This window comes from Oncorhynchus gorbuscha, unplaced genomic scaffold (assembly GCF_021184085.1).
Source record: "Oncorhynchus gorbuscha isolate QuinsamMale2020 ecotype Even-year unplaced genomic scaffold, OgorEven_v1.0 Un_scaffold_3457, whole genome shotgun sequence".
Lineage (NCBI taxonomy): Eukaryota > Metazoa > Chordata > Actinopteri > Salmoniformes > Salmonidae > Oncorhynchus > Oncorhynchus gorbuscha.
This window is the reverse complement of record NW_025747686.1, coordinates 1-22,182: the sequence shown is the minus strand read 5'-3', so window position 1 is coordinate 22,182 and position 22,182 is coordinate 1. Positions and strand designations below refer to the sequence as shown.

Sequence of the window (22,182 nt, the reverse complement as noted above, 5' to 3'; positions counted from 1 at the left end):
TTAGACAGTGAGCTACAACAAAAACATTTAACCTTCACCATTACCAATAACAGTACAACAAAACATATCTCACCATTTAGACAGAGTACAACAAATCATGATTTCACCATTGTATTGAGTATACAGTCCACACCATATCTATTTAACAGTGAGGTATCAGATTTACCATTGTATTAAAGACTCAAAAGTTTAGTATTTGGCTACAACAAAACATCTAACCTTCAATTACCAATTTGTTTGGGTTGTGTTTTTGCCAAAAAAAATGGTAACCTCTCACCATTACCAATAACAGGACTACAACAAAACATGCTAACCTTTCACCATTACCAATAACAGAGTACAACAAAACATGCTTTATAAACAATAATAAATTAATCCTGATGATGCCACATTAAGAAAATACTAACCTCTCACCAGAATCATGACAACAAAACATGCTAACCTCTCACCATTACCAATAACAGAGACTACAACAAAACATGCTAATCTCACCATTACCAATAACAGAGACTACAACAAAACATGCTAACCTCTCACCATTACCAATAACAGAGACTACAACAAAACATGCTAACCTCTCACCATTACCAATAACAGAGACTACAACAAAACATGCTAACCTCTCACCATTACCAATAACAGAGGCTACAACAAAACATGCTAACCTCTCACCATTACCAATAACAGAGGCTACAACTGATACAGGAAATTATGGTTGAAATGACTCACAACAAATTATGTATACATTCCAATCATTAACTAACTAGTCCAAATGCTATAATGTACTGTACATGTGAGTTTACAACAAAACTTGCTAACCTTTCCCAATTACCATATAACAGTAGTCAGGAGTTTAGTAACAATGAAGGTCTGTTCCTAGTTCATTCAGTTAACAAATACTCCAAACATGCTGGGAACTGGCCATCTCCAGATTGTCTAGAATGTTGATTTATACTCACCATTACCAATAACTGACTGGCCTTGACTTCATTGCTGATAACAAAAGAAGGCTCAACAGCTACAACAAAACAGGGGCCCTCTCACCTTGTGAAACAGAGAACGTTTGGAAAACGCTAACGTCATTTTCAGTTAATAACCAACAAAATATGTGTAATCTCTCATTTACCAATAACTCTGGAACAAAACATGCTGTTACCTGGCTTTTAACAAAACTGGTCTCGATCTATCATGCATAAAAATTAACTCTCACAACTCATTAACAGAATTACAAAAAACATGCTGAATTCACCATTACCAATAACAGGTTATAAAACAAACAGGAATTCACCATTACCAATAACAGAGGCTACAACAAAACATGCTAACCTCTCACCATTACCAATAACAGAGACTACAACAAAACATACTAACCTCTCACCATTACCAATAACAGAGGCTACAACAAAACATACTAACCTCTCACCATTACCAATAACAGAGACTACAACAAAACATACTAACCTCTCACCATTACCAATAACAGAGACTACAACAAAACATGCTAACCTCTCACCATTACCAATAACAGAGACTACAACAAAACATGCTAACCTCTCACAATTACCAATAACAGGGGAGGTCAGCATTTATTCTGATCTTTGTGCCTCTGTGTCACGCCTTGGTCATTGTATCTTGTGTTTTTGTTATATGTTTGGGTAGGCCAGGGTGTGACATGGGTTTATATGTTGTATTTCGTATTGGGGTTTGTATTAATTGGGAGTGTGTATTATTAGGGGTGTGTCTAGTTAGGCTTGGCTGCCTGAGGCGATTCCTAATTGGAGTCAGCTGATTCTAGTTGTCTCGGATTGGGAACCGTATTTAGGTAGCCTGAGTGCGTTGTATTTCGTGGGTGATTGTACCTGTCTTTGTGTTAGTCACCAGATAGGCTGTAAGTAGTTTCACTCGTTTGTTGTTTTGTATTCTCAGTTATTTCATGTACCGCTTTATCTTTATTAAAAGTCATGAGTAACCTACACGCTGCATTTCGGTCTGACTCACTTCAAACAACAGAAGAATATCATTACAGAATCACCCACCACGATTCACTGACCGAGCAGCGTGTGAACTGGCAGGATCTGAAGGAGGACGATATGGATTATACTACGTGGGAAGAAATCGACAGGTGGGCGGCCGACCCCGGGTGTGTGCAGGAGCCCGCCTGGGATTCCCTACAGCAATGCAAAGAGGGCTACAGGCGAATCGAATCAACGAAAAAGACACGCCGGAAAAAAACGGAGAGGCGCTGGTTTAAACAGGCAGCGACAGCTGGAGCAGCAAAGGGAGGATGAATTATTTGGAGAATGGACATGGGAAGACGTATTGGATGGTAAAGGTTGTTACACTTGGGAGGAGATATTGGCCGGAAGAGATCGCCTCCCATGGGAACAGGTGGAGGCACTAAGGAGAGCAGAGGCAGCGGGAGATAGGAGCCGACGATACGAGGGAACACGGTTGGCAAGGAAACCAACAAAAAACAGCCCAAAAAATTATTGGGGGGAGCTAGAAGGGATAATAGTTATGCCAGGTAGGAGACCAAAACATACTCCCTGTGCTCACCGTTGGGCTAGAGAGACCGGGCAGGCACCGTGTTATGCTATGGAGCGCACGGTGTTTTCAGTGCGGGAGCATAGCTAACCGGTGAGGCACATACCAGCTCTTCCTATTGGCCGGGCTAGAGTGGGCATCGAGCCAGGGAAGCTTGGGCAGGCTCGGTGCTCTAGAGCTCCAGTGCGCCTGCACGGTCTGGTCATATCCAGAGCCACCTCTACACACCAGTCCTCCGGTAGCAGCTCCCCGCACCAGGCTTCCTGTGCGTGTCCTCGCGCCAGTACCACCAGTTCCAGCACCACGCACCAGGCCTCCAGTGCGCCTCGCCTGTTTAGCGCAGCCAGAGCTTTTCTCCTCTCCTGCGCTGCCGGAGTCTCCTGTCTGTCCAGCGCCACCAGTGCTCCCAGTCGGCCCAGCGCGTCCAGTGCGCATCGCCTATTCAGCACAGCCAGTGCTTTTCTCCCCTCCTGTGCTATCGGAGTCTCCAGCCTGTTTAGCGCAGCCAGAGCCTTTCTCCTCTCCGGCGCTGCCGGAGTCTCCTGTTTGTCCAGCGCCACCAGTGCTACCAGTCGGCCCAGCGCGTCCAGTGCGCCTCGCCTGTTCAGCGCAGCCAGAGCTTTTCTCCTCTCCTGCACTGTTGGAGTCTCCCGCCTGTTCAGCTCAGCCAGAGCCTTTCTCCTCTCCTGTGCTGCCGGAGTCTCCTGTCGGCCCAGCGTCACCAGTCTGCCAGGATCCACCAGAAGTGCCAGTCTGCCAGGATCCGCCAGAAGTGCCAGTCTGCCAAGATCTTCTAGATCGGCCAGACAACCTTAATCATCCAGGTCCACCAGCCAGCCAGGATTTACTGGAGCCTACTACCTGCCTGAGCTTCCTATCAGTACTGAGCTTCCTCTCAGTACTAGGCTCCTCTCTGTACTGGGCTCCCTTTCAGTACCGAGCTTCCTCTCAGTACCGAGCTTCCCCTCAGTACCGGGCTTCCCCTCAGTACCGGGCTTCCCCTCAGTACCGGGCTGCTTCGGTCCCGGGCTGCTCCCTCTGTCCCGGGCTGCCCCTCTGTCCCGGGCTGCCCCTCTATCCTGAGTTGCCCCTCTATCCCGAGCTGCCCCTCTATCCCGAGCTGCCCCTCTGTCCCGAGCTGCCCCTCCGAGCTGCCCCTCTGTCCCGAGCTGCCCCTCTGTACCCAGAGCTGCCCCTCTGTCCCGAGCTGCCCCTCGGTCCAAAACAGCTGCCCTCGGTCCCCAGCTGCCCCTCAGTTATGTGGGGAACATGGTGAGGACTATTAGGCCATGGTCGGCGGAGAAGGTGGATTATCCTAGGACGCGTAACAGGGGAGGAACTAGGACATTTATGGAGTGGGGTCCACGTCCCGAGCCAGAACCGCCACCATGGACAGACGCCCACCCGGACCCTCCCTATGCAATCTTGAGGTGCGTCCCGGAGTCCGCACCTTAGGGGAGGGTTCTGTCACGCCTTGGTCATTGTATCTTGTGTTTTTGTTATATGTTTGGGTAGGCCAGGGTGTGACATGGGTTTATATGTTGTATTTCGTATTAGGGTTTGTATTAATTGGGAGTGTGTATTATTAGGGGTGTGTCTAGTTAGGCTTGGCTGCCTGAGGCGATTCCTAATTGGAGTCAGCTGATTCTAGTTGTCTCGGATTGGGAACCGTATTTAGGTAGCCTGAGTGCGTTGTATTTCGTGGGTGATTGTACCTGTCTTTGTGTTAGTCACCAGATAGGCTGTAAGTAGTTTCACTCGTTTGTTGTTTTGTATTCTCAGTTATTTCATGTACCGCTTTATCTTTATTAAAAGTCATGAGTAACCTACACGCTGCATTTCGGTCTGACTCACTTCAAACAACAGACGAATATCATTACACTCTGTAACTTTCTCATTCATCATTATTCTCGATTCATTCATGTTAATTCATAATTTTAGTAGCATCCACATGAATGTAGAAGTGTTCAGAAACATCTTCTATTCTTACTGACAATACAAGTGAAGTGACTCCAAAATGACAGGACATTATTCACCATTCAGTTTCTATTAGAAAAAACACCCAAAACACAACCAAGACAAACTGCAAATGCTTTCAACAAGTTTGTAGAATCACAAGCTTGATGTAATCACTGCAGGCATGGAACATGGGACCCAACACTAAACTCAGCAAAAAATGAAACGTCCTCTCACTGTCATTTGCGTTTATTTTCAGCAAACTTAATAAAACTTCATGTGTAAATATTTGTATGAACATAACAACATTCAACAACTGACACATAAACTGAACAAGTTCCACAGACATGTGACTAGCAGAAATTGAATAATGTTTCCCTGAAAAAAGGGGGGGTCAAAATCAAAAGTAAGTCAGTATCTGGTGTGGCCACCAGCTGCATTATGTACTGCCGTGCATCTCCTCCTCATGGACTGCACCAGATTTGCCAGTTCTTGCTGTGAGATGTTACCCCACTCTTCCACCAAGGCACCTGCAAGTTCCCGGATTTGTTTTGGGGGGAATGGCCCTCACCCTCCGATCCAACAGGTCCCAGATCTGCTCAATGGGATTGATAACCTGGCTCTTCGCTGGCCATGGCAGAACACTGCCATTCCTGTCTTGCAGGAAATCACGCACAGAACAAGCAGTATTGCTAGTGGCATTGTCATGAAGGAGGGTCATGTCAGGATGAGCCTGCAGGAAGGGTACCACATGAGGGAGGAAGATGTCTTCCCTGTAACGCACAGCGTTGAGATCGCCTGCAATGACAACAAGCTCAGTCCGATGGTACTGACACACCGCCCCAGACCATGATGGACCCTCCACCTCCAAATCGATCCCGCTCCAGAGTACAGGCCTCTGTGTAACGCTCATTCCTTCGACGATAAATGCGAATATGACCATCACCCCTGGTGAGACAAAACCTCGACTCGTCAGTGAAGAGCACTTTTTGCCAGTCCTGTCTGGTCCAGTGACAGTGGGTTTGTGCCCATAGGCGACATTGTTGCCAGTGATGTCTGGGGAGGACCTGCTTTACAACAGGTGTACGAGCCCTCAGTCCAGCCTTTCTCAGCCTATTACGGACAATCTGAGCACTGATGGAGGGATTGTGTGTTCCGGTGTAACTTGGGCAGTTGTTGTTGCCATCCTGTACCTGTCCCGCAGGTGTGATGTTCGGATGTACCGATCCTGCGCCGGTGTTGTTACACGTGTTCTGCCACTGCGAGGACGATCAGCTGTCCATCCTGTCTCCCTTTAGCGCTGTCTTAGGCGTCTCACAGTACAGACATCACAATTTATTTCCATGGCCACATCTGCAATCCTCATGCCTCCTTGCTGCATGCCTAAGGCACGTTCATGCAACTGAGCACGGACCCTGGGCATCTTTCTTTTGGTGTTTGTCAGAGTCAGTAGAAAGACCTCTTTAGTGTCCTAAGTGTTTATAACTGTGACCTTAATTGCCTACCGTCTGTAAGCTGTTAGTGTCTAAACGACAGCATGGGAAACAGTGCTTAAACCCTTTACAATAAAGATCTGTGAAGTTATTTGGATTTTTACAAATTATCTTTAAAAGACAGGGTCCTGAAAAAAGGGATGTTTCTTTTTTGATGACTTTAGATACATAAAGTGCTTTCATATCTAAACTGTAAAATATACAGTCGTGGCAAAACGTTTTGAGAATGAGACAAATATTAATATTCACAAAGTCTGATGCCTCAGTTTGTATGATGGCAATTTGCATATACTCTAGAATGTTATGAAGAGTGATCAGATGAACTGCAATTAATTGCAAAGTCCCTCTGCCATGCTAATGAATTGAATCCCCCAAAAAACATTTCCACTGCATTTCAGCCCTACCACAAAAGGAACAGCTGACATCATGTCAGTGATTCTCTTGCTAACACAGGTGTGAGTGTTGACAAGGACAAGGCTGGAGATCACTCTATCAAGCTGATTGAGTTCGAATTACAGACTGGAAGCTTCAAAAAGAGGGTGGTGCTTGGAATCATTGTTCTTCCTCTGTCAAACATGGTTACCTGCAAGGAAACTTGTGTCGTCATCATTGCTTTGCACAAAAAGGCCTTCACAGGCAAGGATATTGCTGCCAGTAAGATTGCACCTAAATCAACCATTTATCGGATCATCAAGAACTTCAAGGAGAGCGGTTCAATTGTTGTGAAGAAGGCTTCAGGGTGCCCAAGAAAGTCCAGCAAACACCAGGACCGTCTCCTAAAGTTGATTCAGCTGCGGGATCGGGGCACCACCAGTACAGAGCTTGCTCAGGAATGGCAGCAGGCAGGTGTGAGTGCATCTGCATGCACAGTGAGGCGAAGACTTTTGGAGGATGGCCTGGTGTCAAGAAGGGCAGCAAAGAAGCCACTTCTCTCCAGGAACAACATCAGGGACAGACTGATATTCTGCAAAAGGTACAGCGATTGGACTACTGAGGACTGGGGTAAAGTCATTTTCTCTGATGAATCCCCTTTCCGATTGATTGGGGCATCCGGAAAAAGGCTTGTCCGGAGAAGACAAGGTGAGCGCTACCATCAGTCCTGTGTCATACCAACAGTAAAGCATCCTGAGACCATTCATGTGTGGGGTTGCTTCTCAACCAGGGGAGTGGGATCACTCACAATGTTGCCTAAGAACACAGCCATGAATAAAGAATGGTACGAACACATCCTCTGAGAGCAACTTCTTCCAACCATCCAGGAACATGTTGGTGACGAACAATGCCGTTTCCAGCATGATGGAGCACCTTGCCATAAGGAGAAAGTGATAACTAAGTGGCCTGGGGAACAAAACATTGATATTTTGGGTCCATGGCCAGGAAACTCCCCAGAACTTAATCCCATTGAGAAATTGTGGTCAATCCTCAAGAGGCGGGTAGACAAACAAAAACCCACAAATTCTGTCAAACTCCATGCATTGATTATGCAAGAATGGGCTGTCATCAGTCAGGATGTGGCCCAGAAGGTAATTGACAGCATGCCAGGGCAGAGTGCAGAGGTCTTGAAAAAGAAGGGTCAACACTGCAAATATTGACTCTTTGCTTCAACTTCATGTAATTGTCAATAAAAGCCTTTGACACGTATGAAATGCTTGTAATTATACTTCAGTATTCCATAGTAACATCTGACAAAAATATCTAAAGACACTGAGGCAGCAAACTTTGTGGAAATTACTATTTGTGTCTCAAAACTTTTGGCCACGACTGTATATGTATGAGTACCTTTAAATAAAAGGTGACATTCTGTACTGTCACCTAATATGAAACATTATATCTCAAATCCTAAATGCTGGAGCAAAGCACCACATTTAAAACTGTAAGCTTCACTGTCCAAACACATATGGTGTGGACTATGTGTGTCTGGTAAACACATGTGGATCTGGTGAACAGTTATCACTTGTTGACCAACTACAGGAATACTGACCTCAGAGTCTCCAGTTTACAGTGGGGATTCCCCAGTCCAGCAGAGAGCAGCCTCACTCCTGAATCCTTCAGGTCATTGTTACTCAGGTCCAGCTCTCTGAGGTGTGAGGGGTTTGACCTCAGAGCTGAGACCAGAGAAGCACAGCCTTCCTCTGTGAGTCCACAGCCTGACAGCCTGCAAAGAGTCAAATCATATTAAAATCACACTGATATTCTTTGGTGGTGAACAGAGTGGCAGTACATTTTTTAACATATTCAGATATATCAGTGTCCTGAAACCTGCCATATATATTCATATATTAATGTATCATTATTAGAAATGACAAATTATCCAAGTATTGCTTGTAGATAGAAACATGTATAGTACAAATATTTCGGTAGACTGACCAGACCAGTTTAAAAAGCAGTATCAGTCAAAATACAGACAGTGAGGTATCAGATTTAGATTGTATTGAGTATTACAGTCCACACCATATCTATTTAGACAGTGAGGTATCAGATTTAGATTGTATTGAGTATACAGTCCACACCATATCTATTTAGACAGTGAGGTATCAGATTTAGATTGTATTGAGTATACAGTCCACACCATATCTATTTAGACAGTGAGGTATCAGATTTAGATTGTATTGAGTATACAGTCCACACCATATCTATTTAGACAGTGAGGTATCAGATTTAGATTGTATTGAGTATACAGTCTACACCATATCTATTTAGACAGTGAGGTATCAGATTTAGATTGTATTGAGTATACAGTCCACACCATATCTTTTTAGACAGTGAGGTATCAGATTTAGATTGTATTGAGTATACAGTCCACACCATATCTATTTAGACAGTGAGGTATCAGATTTAGATTGTATTGAGTATACAGTCCACACCATATCTATTTTGACAGTGAAGCTCACATTTTAAATGTGGCTCTATTCTCCAACATTTTGAATTTCAGATAAAATGTTTCATGTGAGGTGACAGTATATGTCACGTTCTGACCTTTATTTCCTTTGTTTTGTCATTATTTAGTATGGTCAGGGCGTGAGGTGGGTGGGCAGTCTATGTTTGTTTTTCTATGTTTTGGGGTATTTCTATGTTTCGGCCTAGTATGGTTCTCAATCAGAGGCTGGTGTCATTAGTTTTCTCTGATTGAGAATCATACTTAGGTAGCCTGGGTTTCACTGTGTGTTTGTGGGTGATTGTTCCTGTTTTGCACCAGATAGGGCTGTTTTTGGTTTTCCACGTTTATTGTTTTGTAGTGTTCATGTTTATCTGTTTTTATTAAACATGAGTCAATATAACCACGCTGCGTTTTGGTCCTCTACTTCACCACAGGAAAACCCTGACAGTATATAATGTCACCTTTTATTTGAGGATATTTTAATACATATCTGATTCAACCTTTAGAAATGAAAGCACTTCATGTATCTACTCCCCCTATTTGAAGAAGTCATAAGTATTCTGACCAATTCACTCAAAGTATTAAAGTAGTCAACAACATGACCAATAACAGAGGCTACAACAAAACATGCTAACCTCTCACCATTACCAATAACAGAGGCTACAACAAAACATGCTAACCTCTCACCATTACCAATAACAGAGGCTACAACAAAACATGCTAACCTCTCACCATTACCAATAACAGAGGCTACAACAAAACATGCTAACCTCTCACCATTACCAATAACAGAGGCTACAACAAAACATGCTAACCTCTCACCATTACCAATAACAGAGACAACAACAAAACATGCTAACCTCTCACCATTACCAATAACAGAGGCTACAACAAAACATGCTAACCTCTCACCATTACCAATAACAGAGACAACAACAAAACATGCTAACCTCTCACCATTACCAATAACAGAGGCTACAACAAAACATGCTAACCTCTCACCATTACCAATAACAGAGACTACAACAAAACATGCTAACCTCTCACCATTACCAATAACAGAGACTACAACAAAACATACTAACCTCTCACCATTACCAATAACAGAGACTACAACAAAACATGCTAACCTCTCACCATTACCAATAACAGAGACTACAACAAAACATATGCTAACCTCTCACCATTACCAATAACAGAGGCTACAACAAAACATGCTAACCTCTCACCATTACCAATAACAGAGGCTACAACAAAACATGCTAACCTCTCACCATTACCAATAACAGAGACTACAACAAAACATGCTAACCTCTCACCATTACCAATAACAGAGACTACAACAAAACATGCTAACCTCTCACCATTACCAATAACAGAGACTACAACAAAACATGCTAACCTCTCACCATTACCAATAACAGACTACAACAAAACATGCTAACCTCTCACCATTACCAATAACAGAGACTACAACAAAACATGCTAACCTCTCACCATTACCAATAACAGAGACAACAACAAAACATGCTAACCTCTCACCATTACCAATAACAGAGACTACAATAAAACATGCTAACCTCTCACTATTACCAATAACAGAGACTACAACAAAACATGCTAACCTCTCACCATTACCAATAACAGAGGATACAACAACACATGCTAACCTCTCACCATTACCAATAACAGAGACTACAACAAAACATACTAACCTCTCACCCTTACCAATAACAGACTACAACAAAACATGCTAACCTCTCACCATTACCAATAACAGAGACTACAACAAAACATGCTAACCTCTCACCATTACCAATAACAGAGACTACAACAAAACATACTAACCTCTCACCCTTACCAATAACAGAGGGGGTCTGATCTTTGTGCCTCTGTAACTTTCTCATTCATCATTATTCTCGATTCATTCATTATTATTCATCATCATAGTAGCATCCACATGCATGTAGAAGTGTTCAGAAACATCTTCTATTCTTACTGACAATACAAGTGAAGTGACTCCAAAATGACAGGACATTATTCACCATTTAGTTTCTATTAGGAAAAATATAATCTAAAACACAACCAAATTTAAACTATAAACCTCACTGTCCAAACACATATGGTGTGGACTAAATGTGTCTGGTACTGTTACTTGTGGACTAGTCTGGTAAACACATGTGGATCTGGTGAACAGTTATCACTTGTTGACCAACTATCTGAGCAGGAATACTGACCTCAGAGTCTCCAGTTTACAGTGGGGATTCCCCAGTCCAGCAGAGAGCAGCTTCACTCCTGAATCCTTCAGGTCATTGTTACTCAGGTCCAGCTCTCTCAGGTGTGAGGGGTTTGACTTCAGAGCTGAGACCAGAGAAGCACAGCCTTCCTCTGTGACTCCACAGCCTGACAACCTGCAAAGAGATCATCATGACTTCACAAACACACTGTTAATTTAACACCAGTAGTGTAGAAGGACAATGGCAGATGCATTTGGTTTATTCTCTCAAACAACATATAGATTCATCTTCCGTCTCCTTGAATTGTATGGTCATATTGTTATACTAATGTGAAAATCAATGCATTTATTCAATATGTTTTTCAATATAATATTATATACATATTATAATACATATTTTTCTCTAAACTGAATATTTCTTCCTGATGATTAGTTCTTATATGTCATTTTATTTACTCACAGAACAGCTCTGGAGGCTTTGACCACTGGCAGCAGCCTCAGAAGACCTTCCTCTGATCTGGAGTATTTCTTCAGGTCAAACACATCCAGCTCCTTTTCTGAAGTCAGCAACACAAAGACCAGAGCTGACCACTGTGCAGGTGACAGGTTGGGTTCTGAGAGACTTCCTGATCTCAGGAAGCTTTGGATCTCCTCCACTAGAGAATGGTCCTTCAGTTCATTCAGACAGTGGAACAGATTGATGCTCCTCTCTGCAGAGGGATTCTTCCTGATCTTCTTCTTGATGTACTTGACTGTTTCTTCATGGCTCTGTGAGCTGCTTCTTGTCTTTGTCAGTAGACCTCGTAAGTGCTTCTGATTGGACTCCAATGAGAGGCCCAGAAGGAAGCGGAGGAACAGGTCCAGGTTTCCTGTCTCACTTTGTAAGGCTTTATCCACAGCACTCTTGTAGAAAGCAACTTCAGTCTTGTCTCTGAACATTGAAGAAAATATATTGGACTTTGTTTGCGGTTTGTCCATTAGATTCTCATTGTTGTTGATGAATGAGAGGAACACATATACAGCAGCCAGAAACTCCTGAATGCTCAGATGAACAAAGCAGTACACCTTGTCCTGGTACAGCCCACATTCCTCTTTAAAGAGCTGTGTGCACAATCCTGAGTACACTGAGGCTTCATTGACATCAATGCCAGCCTCTTTCAGGTCTTCTTCATAGAAAATCAGATTGCCCTTCACAAGCTGTTGAAAAGCCAGTTTTCCCAGTGACAGAATGCTCTCTTTATTCCAGTGTGGACCTGTCTCTTCTTTCCCAAGATACTTTTCATTCTTCTGTTTGGTATGAAACACCACAAGGTGTGTGTACATCTCAGTCAGAGTCTTGGGCATCTCTTCTCTCTTATGTTTCAGCATGTGTTCAAGGACTATTGCAGAAATCCAACAGAAGACTGGAATGTGGCACATGATGTGGAGGCTCCTTGATGTCTTTATGTGTGAGATGATTCTGCTGGCCAGGTCCTCATCACTGAATCTCTTCCTGAAGTACTCCTCCTTCTGCGGGTCATTGAACCCTTGTACCTCTGTCACCTGGTCAACACACCCTGAAGGGATCTTATTGGCTGCTGCAGGTCGGGTAGTTATCCAGAGGAGAGCAGAGGGAAGCAGATTTCCCTTGATGAGATTTGTCAGCAGAACATCCACTGAGGTTGACTCTGTGACGTCACAACAGATCTTGTTCTTCTGGAAGTCTAGGGGCAGTCGGCACTCATCCAGACCATCAAAGATGAACAGAACTTTGTACTTGTTGTAGTTGGAGATTCCTGATTGTTTGGTTTCCATTGAGAAGTGATTAAGAAGTTCAATGAAAGTGTGTTTGTCATCTTTCATCAAATTCAGCTCCCGGAAAGGGAATGAAAATACAAATTGGACATCCTGATTTGCTTTTCCTTCAGCCCAGTCCAGAATGAACTTCTGCACAGAGACTGTTTTTCCAATGCCAGCGACTCCCTTTGTCAGCACAGTTCTGATAGGTTTGTCTTGTCCAGTTAAGGGTTTGAAGATGTCGTTACATTTGACTGCAGTCTCTGGTCTTGCTTGTTTCCTGGTTGTTGTCTCAATCTGTCTCAGCTCATGTTCATTATTGACCTCTCCTGTACCACCCTCTGTGATGTAGAGCTCTGTGTAGATCTTATTGAGAAGTGTTGGGTTTCCTTGTTTAGCGATCCCCTCAAATACACATTGAAACTTCTTCTTTAGATTAGATTTGAGTTGGCAAATCACAGCAAGCTCATCTGAATCTAGAAATAACACAGAATATTAATATTATGTCTGTTTTAATGCCTACAGTATTGTAGGACTGTTATAAAGTTGTAAATTATAATAATGTATTCTCTAAACTGACTGTATAAATGTGTAAATGTTTTCATAATGCGTTACAGACTGGTGTGACTGATTATATTATTATTGGTATTATTGATGGTATTATTAATGTTCTCTCTCTCTCTCTCTCTCTCTCTCTAAATGAATCACCAAATTAATCACCACAACACATCCCTGCTGCTACTTGATGAGGTCACTAGGTGTTGTGTTAAGGCTGCTACAATATCATTGAATTACACAGCTACTTTAGCTGTACTTTAGCTACAGCTTTTAAATGTTATAAAACAGCATTCAACATGAGGCAGACAGATCTTACTTTTCTCCAGTGTGTCAGCAAGCTCCTTCTGGTTCATTTTCCTCAGGATGTGCAGTGTGATCTTCAGAGCCCCCCTCTCTGGCACTGCTCTCCTGCTTCTCATCTTCAGGGTCCACCACTTCCTTATCCTGCTTCTGACTCTCAAAGCCTTCTGGGAGTTCTGGACTAAGAATCCTCTTGAACATCTTCAGCTCGTTCTTCACAAATGTCATAATTTTCTCTTCAAGCAACTGAAATAAATAAAGTAAATAAGTTAAGCAAGAGACAAAATGCTTTCTCATCAACACATTAATGAATGATTGACAGATCAACTTTACTTGAGGTAAACAGAAACAAATGTACATAACAGGACCACATACACTGAATATGGAGGCCAGGTCTGTTTGATGACTCTGGGAAGACTGACCACTGAGAATCTCTGACTCTGATCTCTCCTGTTGGTTTCTGTGGACAAAACATGAGATTACATCTCCTCATCCAGGAAGTACACACACACACACACACACACATACACGCACGCGCGCGCACACACACACACACAAACACGCACACACACACACGGAGAGAATGTTGTGTTTGTTTAATATTGTAATAATGAGACTATAAGGAGTACCAGTACTGAGTCAATGTGCAGGGTACCAGGTAGTTGAGGTAATATCCACATGTAGGTAGGGGTATAAGTGACTAGGCAACCAGAATAGAGATTACATCTCCTCATCCAGGGAGTTCACGCACGCACGTACGCACGCACGCACGCACGCACGCACGCACACACACACACACACACACACACACACACACACACACACACACACACACACACACACACACACACACACACACACACACACACACACACACACACACACACACACACAGGGAGGGAATGTTGTGTTTGTTTAATATTGTTTTAGGACTATGAAAATGGACAAAATGATGAGCCTATGGATTATGAAAACAACAACAATAAATGGGAAAATGGGAGGAGAAATGACTAGAGACAGTGTTGTTTAACTCACTGACCAGGACCCATGAGTTCTTCTTACCTTTGTTCAGTAGAAAAGTCTCCCTCTCTAAAGTATAGAGGAGGATCCATAGACCAGTCACTCTTCATGGACACACAGCTGGGAACAGGGGAGGCTGGTCTCTCCTGCTTGATTGGTCTTCAACACAACAGAGACAAACATTACATCTCTCATCTACTCTGAGATCAGATGGAGAAACATAAGAAGAGTTTCACAAATAGAACTGACTTCCAGATGTTAGTTAATGGCGCGTGGGTACCTGCTTCTATAAACCAATGAGGAGATGCAGCGCGAACTGCGTCACAAATATAACTGACTTCCAGACGTTAGTTAATGGCGCGAGAGCAGTGTGTCATTTAAAATGACGAAATTAATTTGGCGTCGAGAGCGTTGTAGTCAGTCTGTCAGCCCCGCTAAAAGGCTGGTGTCGTTACTCTGCCTCTCCGGGGCATGTTGAGGTACATTTACTAACCGGGAGGGTTGAATGATGTAATTTATTGGAGGGTTGGAAGACGCACTCTCGAGGTTGTTTACTCACAATATCAGATATTAAATATATTTTTTAGAATGAATGTATATTGAGGTTGAGGTTCTGACTAGTGATTATTTACCTGAGGTTCAATACCTGCTATTGAGGCGCTCTGAAAATAATATTCAAACGTTCGGTCCTTGAACACAGAGGGGTTAAACACTAAAGTTACCGTCCATCTAGTGAAGAAAGGAGAACCGGACAGAGGTAGCCAGCATCCGTCAACGAGAGAGGGAGAAGCCGGTGATGATGTAGTGGTAGCTATGGTAACACTGTCCCTCACCGTAAAGAAAAAAGCAAATTGAACAATAAACTTCGGTGTCTCAACACTAACAAACTCCGTCATATTCCCCAAGATCACCTCAGTCCACTCTGCGCGTAACCGGACAATATCCACACCGAACGTGGACGCGGACAGTTCTGTACGGGGACGCGGACAGTTCTGTACGGGGACGCGGACAGTTCTGTACGGGGACGCGGACAGTTCCAGAACGCGGACATGAGCTGTGCAACACAATAACCTAAACCCAGTCTTTACAGTGGGTTACATTAGTAATATTCATTTTTTTTAAATTATGTTTAACAAACATTTTTACAAAATTATAACAACGTTTTGAGATCAAACATTCAGTTTTTTTATAACAATATTTTGAGATCTGGGACCATATACACAAAGTGTCTCAGAGTAGAAAATTGGTCGTATAAGTGCTGAGAATAAAGACATTTTACACTAATGAGTATAAATTACCTAGTTACCTACCCATTACCTAAATTACCTACCCACCTAGTCAGCAGATATTTAGGACACCTCGTGAGCTGTCTAAGTAGTTAAGAGTTAACAGCAGGTGTCCTAAGTAGTTAAGAGTTAACAGCAGCTGTCCTAAGTAGTTAAGAGTTAACAGCAGGTGTCTTGATAATACTATAGAATCATGCAGTGAGTCAGTGGTTCCTGAGCCACATGTAATTGCATTGCAGTAATTAAAAATAATGTTTTTATATTTCTATGTGATCAACCCATAAATAATATAGACCTACATGCAACAGTATGTCTTGTGCTTTTGGCAATGATTTATGTGTAATAATTATCTATAACAAGTGATACCATGTTTGTCTGCATACCATTTTGTCTTCATTTTAGCAGATTAATTCATGCTTATTTCTGAAAATTAACTCAGGTTTTCACCCAGCGGCTAAGGAGTTGGAGCTGTGGTTGTATGACCTATGGCTGAACGGTGGCTGGTTCGAATCCCGGTCCGGGTGCTGGAATAAATGGGTGAACTTGTTCTGACCACTGGAGGGCTGCTGGGTTCCCATCCTCAAAACAGGAACCTTTTGGTTATCAGAACTCTACAGGTTCACTGAACCCAAAAATATATATCACTTTTAGTGGTTCCATATATTAATAAACTTTCCATATTTAATTATCTCGCGTAATATGTGTTTGATGAAAATGAACATTGTATGCAATGTTGTAGGCAACATTATTGGAAGGGACTTGATGCCTACTATGCCAAAGATATTTAGAGTTGTTAAACGGGTGTGAAGAGTGTTGATATAACGGTAATATTGTCAATATTCTGCTTGTAACAACGATCAAAATTGGTTTTAAAAAATGCATTCAATTAAATTAGGCAATAATTAAGAGTAGGCAAAGTGGTCGTGTCATGTGAAAATTCTATTAAATGTCTAACATTGCAACGAGTACAGTCAGGGTGCCGCGGAACCCCTGCAGTACCTCCACAGACCCCAGATTGAGAACCCCTGCAGTACCTCCACAGACCCCGGATTGAGAACCCCTGTAGTACCTCCACAGACCCCGGATTGAGAACCCCTGCAGTACCTCCACTGACCCCGGATTGAGAACCCCTGCAGTACCTCCACTGACCCCGGATTGAGAACCCCTGCAGTACCTCCACAGACCCCAGATTGAGAACCCCTGCAGTACCTCCACTGACCCCGGATTGAGAACCCCTGCAGTACCTCCACAGACCCCGGATTGAGAACCACTGCAGTACCTCCACAGACCCCAGATTGAGAACCCCTGCAGTACCTCTGCAGACCCCGGATTGAGAACCCCTGCAGTACCTCCGCAGACCCCGGATTGAGAACCCTGCAGTACCTCCACAGACCCCGGATTGAGAACCCCTGCAGTACCTCCGCAGACCCCGGATTGAGAACCCCTGATTTAGCAGATGCTCTTATCCAGAACGCTTTACAGTAAGTGCATTCATCTTAAGATAGCTATTTATTTAGGAAATAAACTTAATAAATTCTTCAAACAATTGTCATCTTACCTCTTAGCTTTGGTGTCATGTCCCCTAGAGAGACTCATTTTAGAGGAAGGGCCCCCCTCCTCTCTCTCCCCAGAGAGACTCATTTTAGAGCACTGACCCCTAAACAGAGATACAACATGTTGGTTGTGGTTATTAACACAGTGACAACTAAACAGAGATCCAGCATGTTGGTTGTGGTTATTAACACAGTGACAACTAAACAGAGATCCAACATGTTGATTGTGGTTAACACAGTGACAACTAAACAGAGATCCAGCATGTTGGTTGTGGTTAACACAGTGACAACTAAACAGAGATACAACATGTTGGTTGTGGTTATTAACACAGTGACAACTAAACAGAGATCCAGCATGTTGGTTGTGGTTAACACAGTGACAACTAAACAGAGATACAACATGTTGGTTGTGGTTAACACAGTGACAACTAAACAGAGATCCAGTATGTTGGTTGTGGTTAACACAGTGACAACTAAACAGAGATCCAACATGTTGGTTGTGGTTATTAACACAGTGACAACTAAACAGAGATCCAGCATGTTGGTTGTGGTTAACACAGTGACAACTAAACAGAGATCCAGCATGTTGGTTGTGGTTAACACAGTGACAACTAAACAGAGATCCAACATGTTGGTTGTGGTTAACACAGTGACAACTAAACAGAGATCCAACATGTTGGTTGTGGTTATTAACACAGTGACAACTAAACAGAGATCCAGCATGTTGGTTGTGGTTATTAACACAGTGACAACTAAACAGAGATCCAGCATGTTGGTTGTGGTTAACACAGTGACAACTAAACAGAGATACAACATGTTGGTTGTGGTTAACACAGTGACAACTAAACAGAGATCCAGTATGTTGGTTGTGGTTAACACAGTGACAACTAAACAGAGATCCAACATGTTGGTTGTGGTTATTAACACAGTGACAACTAAACAGAGATCCAGCATGTTGGTTGTGGTTAACACAGTGACAACTAAACAGAGATACAACATGTTGGTTGTGGTTAACACAGTGACAACTAAACAGAGATCCAACATTTTGGTTGTGGTTATTAACACAGTGACAACTAAACAGAGATCCAGCATGTTGGTTGTGGTTAACACAGTGACAACTAAACAGAGATCCAACATTTTGGTTGTGGTTATTAACACAGTGACAACTAAACAGAGATCCAGCATGTTGGTTGTGGTTAACACAGTGACAACTAAACAGAGATACAACATGTTGGTTGTGGTTAACACAGTGACAACTAAACAGAGATCCAGCATGTTGGTTGTGGTTAACACAGTGACAACTAAACAGAGATCCAGCATGTTGGTTGTGGTTAACACAGTGACAACTAAACAGAGATCCAGCATGTTGGTTGTGGTTATTAACACAGTGACAACTAAACAGAGATCCAACATGTTGGTTGTGGTTAACACAGTGACAACTAAACAGAGATCCAACATGTTGGTTGTGGTTAACACAGTGACAACTAAACAGAGATCCAGCATGTTGGTTGTGGTTAACACAGTGACAACTAAACAGAGATCCAACATGTTGGTTGTGGTTAACACAGTGACAACTAAACAGAGATCCAGCATGTTGGTTGTGGTTAACACAGTGACAACTAAACAGAGATCCAACATGTTGGTTGTGGTTAACACAGTGACAACTAAACAGAGATCCAACATGTTGGTTGTGGTTAACACAGTGACAACTAAACAGAGATCCAGCATGTTGGTTGTGGTTAACACAGTGACAACTAAACAGAGATCCAACATGTTGGTTGTGGTTAACACAGTGACAACTAAACAGAGATCCAGCATGTTGGTTGTGGTTAACACAGTGACCCCTAAACAGAGATCCAGCATGTTGGTTGTGGTTAACACAGTGACAACTAAACAGAGATCCAACATGTTGGTTGTGGTTATTAACACAGTGACAACTAAACAGAGATCCAGCATGTTGGTTGTGGTTATTAACACAGTGACAACTAAACAGAGATCCAGCATGTTGGTTGTGGTTATTAACACAGTGACAACTAAACAGAGATCCAGCATGTTGGTTGTGGTTATTAACACAGTGACAACTAAACAGAGATCCAGCATGTTGGTTGTGGTTAACACAGTGACAACTAAACAGAGATCCAACATGTTGGTTGTGGTTAACACAGTGACAACTAAACAGAGATCCAGCATGTTGGTTGTGGTTAACACAGTGACAATTAATTATTGAAGGTCAATTGTTCTATTTGATGCATTATCTCTTAGAAATAAAACATTTACTAACAGACACATCCAAACAGTCAGGTGATATAATTAATAGATAACTAATACAAATAATACCAATATAAAAATAGTAATATTATTAATTATAATAATGTCTCTCTTTTAATAATTTCTCTCATTCTAGTGTGTTGCTTTGTTCAACAGGTATGATATTATGATGCTGTTACTGAATTCAGTTCATAATATCGATGTTAAGAAAAGTCTGTTCAGTGGTTTCATACCAAATTACACAGGAAGCAGGAGATCATTGTAATTTAGAAAACAACAAATGTTCTGATATTATGAAAAATGATTTAGAACTATGATACTAAATAACCACAATATACGAATCGTATCATACGTTATATGAACAACATGTTATTGAATGTGACTTGACTACACCCAGTTAGCTATATGAACAATATGTTATAATGTGACTTGACTACACCCAGTTAGCTATATGAACAATATGTTATAATGTGACTTGACTACACCCAGTTAGCGCCATTTTGTATGATTGAACTGTCACGTAGCTGTCCCAGGTGAAATGGACTGTTACATCTGAGTGTTTTACTTTCATTCACTATACTAAAATAACACCAGACATTGAATTTCTCTACACACTTTTCAATAATCCCTGGGAAGAGTCTTACCTTGTAGCCTGAATTCACAACCAGAACATGTCAAGTCATTGAGATATTTTCCGTTGTGCTGAGAGAGAACCTTCCTGATGACAAATGTCTCTGTATCTATGTTCTAGGTTCAGTTGATCTTTGGATGCAATAATATCTGGTCAAAGTCTAGTGACACAACACCATAGTATATCATAACCATAACAGCAGTTGGCCAGTAAAGGCCATGGAATACTATAAAACAGGGTTCGTCAACTAAATTTGGCTTCGGGACAATTGTTTTCTGAGTTAAAGTCGGTGGGTCAGAACATAATTAACATATAATATTAGCACAGTGAATAGGTCTACACTACACATTTAACGACATGTTTAATATATTTGATTAGTACACAATACATTCATTCATTTCATTGACAAAATATAAGTTTGAATCAAATCAAATCAAATTTATTTATATAGCCCTTCGTACATCAGCTGATATCTCAAAGTGCTGTACAGAAACCCAGCCTAAAACCCCAAACAGCAAGCAATGCAGGTGTAGAAGCACGGTGGCTAGGAAAAACTCCCTAGAAAGGCCAAAACCTAGGAAGAAACCTAGAGAGGAAACAGGCTATGTGGGGTGGCCAGTCTGGCTGTGCCGGGTGGAGATTATAACAGAACATGGCCGAGATGTTCAAATGTTCATAAATGACCAGCATGGTCGAATAATAGTAAGGCAGAACAGTTGAAACTGGAGCAGCAGCATGGCCAGGTGGACTGGGGACAGCAAGGAGTCATCATGTCAGGTAGTCCTGGGGCATGGTCCTAGGGCTCAGGTCAGTTGAAACTGGAGCAGCAGCATGGCCAGGTGGACTGGGGACAGCAAGGAGTCATCATGTCAGGTAGTCCTGGGGCATGGTCCTAGGGCTCAGGTCAGTTGAAACTGGAGAAGCAGCATGGTCAGGTGGACTGGGGACAGCAAGGAGTCATCATGTCAGGTAGTCCTGGGGCATGGTCCTAGGGCTCAGGTCAGTTGAAACTGGAGCAGCAGCATGGCCAGGTGGACTGGGGACAGCAAGGAGTCATCATGTCAGGTAGTCCTGGGGCATGGTCCTAGGGCTCAGGTCAGTTGAAACTGGAGCAGCAGCATGGCCAGGTGGACTGGGGACAGCAAGGAGTCATCATGTCAGGTAGTCCTGGGGCATGGTCCTAGGGCTCAGGTCAGTTGAAACTGGAGCAGCAGCATGGCCAGGTGGACTGGGGACAGCAAGGAGTCATCATGTCAGGTAGTCCTGGGGCATAAAGATAAACTTCTTGTTAATCCAAACAGTGTCCAATTTCAGATAGGCTTTACAGCAAAAGCACGACAAACGATTATGTTCGGTCACCGTCAAGTCACAGAAAAACACAGCCATTTTTCCAGCCTAAGAGAGGAGTTACAAAATTCATAAATAGAGAGAATTAATCACTAACCTTTGATGATCTTCATCAGATGACACTCATAGGACTTCATGGTACACAACACATGTATGTTTTTGTTTGATAAAGTTCATATTTACATAAAACAATCTCAGTATACATTGGCACGTTATGTTCAATAATTCCAAAAACATCCGGTGATTTTGCAGAGAGCCATATCACTTTACAGAAATACTCATAATAAACGTTGATCAAAGATACAAGTGTTATGTATGGAATTTTAGATCCAATTC

General features: G+C 42.5%; 1 pseudogene; it reads right to left on the bottom strand.

Annotated features, from left to right (window-relative positions):
- The window catches only part of LOC124027676, a 34,729-nt pseudogene extending 13,994 nt beyond the window's left edge, over window positions 1-20,735 (bottom strand).
- Between the last annotated feature and the right edge of the window lie 1,447 nt (window positions 20,736-22,182).